Source organism: Coenobita brevimanus, chromosome 115 (assembly GCF_032717465.1).
Source record: "Coenobita brevimanus isolate Jiangsu-jjx chromosome 115, ASM3271746v2, whole genome shotgun sequence".
NCBI lineage: Eukaryota > Metazoa > Arthropoda > Malacostraca > Decapoda > Coenobitidae > Coenobita > Coenobita brevimanus.
In genome coordinates, this window is record NC_137068.1 from 18,557,175 (window position 1) to 18,559,226 (window position 2,052).

Below are 2,052 nucleotides of genomic sequence, written 5' to 3' on the forward strand. Positions count from 1 at the left end.
TGGTTACCACCCAACGTACTCTCTTGACCACCAGGCGTCCAATGGTTGGCTACATGGCTACCACTTAACGTGCTCCCTTGACCACCTGGCGTCCAATGGTTGGCTATATGGTTACCACTTATGTACTCCCTTGACCACAAGGCGTCCAATGGTTGGCTATATGGTTACCACTTATGTACTCCCTTGACCACAAGGCGTCCAGTGGTTGGCTATATGGTTACCACTTATGTACTCCCTTGACCACAAGGCGTCCAGTGGTTGGCTATATGGTTACCACCCAACGTACTCCCTTGACCACAAGGCGTCCAGTGGTTGGCTATATGGTTACCACCCAACATACTCCCTTATCACCAGGCGTCCAATGGTTGGCTATATGGTTACCACTTAAAGTAGTAGGTGTTTCCTGAGTTAGAGGAAACCATTTGTCATGTCAAACTTTAAGGCCACCTAAAACTAGCACTACACTGAATGAATGGATGGTGTACGTCCTAACCTACCATCTTTACTCTTTTCTTCTCTGTCTCCCTCCTCCGTCTGATTCCTTCCTTCCTTCCTCATTACTTCATTCATATATTCTATACCCTTCCATTATCGACATCTCTCCTTCCTCCTTTCTCCCCTCCCCCCCCCTCTCTCTCTCTAAGTCCCATTTTCTCACCAAACCATCACATCCATCCATTTCCCCCCCCCCCTTCCAAGTTCCAACCTACAAGAATTAAAGGTCCTTTATTCTCTCTCTCTCTCTCTCTCTCTCTCTCTCTCTCTCTTTCCTTCCTTCCTTTCTACTCTCCCTCGTCCTCCCTCCTCCCTTCTTTTTCTCCATATTTATCTTTTTTCTCGATTACTATTTTCTTCCCATATATCCCCCATTTCACCATCTTTCAACCTCTACTCCTGCCTATCTGTTCCTTCCTTCTTCCTCTACTTTACTTTCTCTACGTCCTTGTTTTCATTCCTCCTCTTCCTTCTTTCCCTTTCCCCGTTTGTCTTTTTCTTCCTTTCTTTTCCTTTTTTCGGTTCACCTTTCCCTCCTCCTGCTTTCTCCCTTTTGCTTCTTTCTTCATCTTTATCTCCATTCTTTCTCTTCCTCCTTTCCCTCTCTATGCCTCTCTTTCCTCCCAGTCACCTTCATTAGCCTCTCCTTTCCTTTATCCCCTCCTCCTCTTCCTTCTTTATGTTCTCTCTCTCTCTCTCTCTCTCTCTCTAATACTTATATTGGTCAGTGTTTAGTGCATTGTCAGTGCGTGTCCCCTTAACCCATTGACGTATTTTTCATCAAAATCAAGCCATTACCAGATCAGTTTATTCAACCCTCGGAGGCACCTGTAGTAGTGAACGAGTTAATTAGGCCTATAACTCCTAATATTCAAAATCTCCACCCAAGCTGCTGCACAAAAACGTGTTGATAAAATAATAAAAATAATATCGGTAATAATAATAATAATAATAATAATAATAATAATAAATACTACTCTGTATCACCCAGTGTTAAGGCAAATAGTACATGTCATATGTACTGTAAATACAATGTCAGTAAATATACAGGTCAGGTCATGTTAACAAACAGCCACCGCACTGAACCACTTACAAACACTATACATTAACACCTTAACACGTGCACATCCTTTTTATACCTTATGCTGATCAACGCCAAATGATCATATTTATCTTAAGACTGAGTGTTCAAGCTAAGGAAGCAACATCGACAGCAACAACAACAAAACTCAGTACTTACCTACCAAGATGTCACACGGGCGTCAGAGCAGTTTTCTTCCTTTACCAAATAACGTTTTTGCACAATACTCAAAAAGTCATACTGGCCATCGGCAAAAGCGTGCACCTGAAAATAAATGAAAAAATAAATAAATAAATATATTGACAATAAACATGTACAAGGGCAGGAGACATACAGGAGCAGACAATTTGAGAAACTGATAAGAATAACACATATAAAGAGGGAAAGAGACAGCCACTAACAGACAGACAGGGATAAACCAAAACACAGACAAAGGCAGTGACAGAAACAGGAACAGGTACGGGAACAGGGAAAAG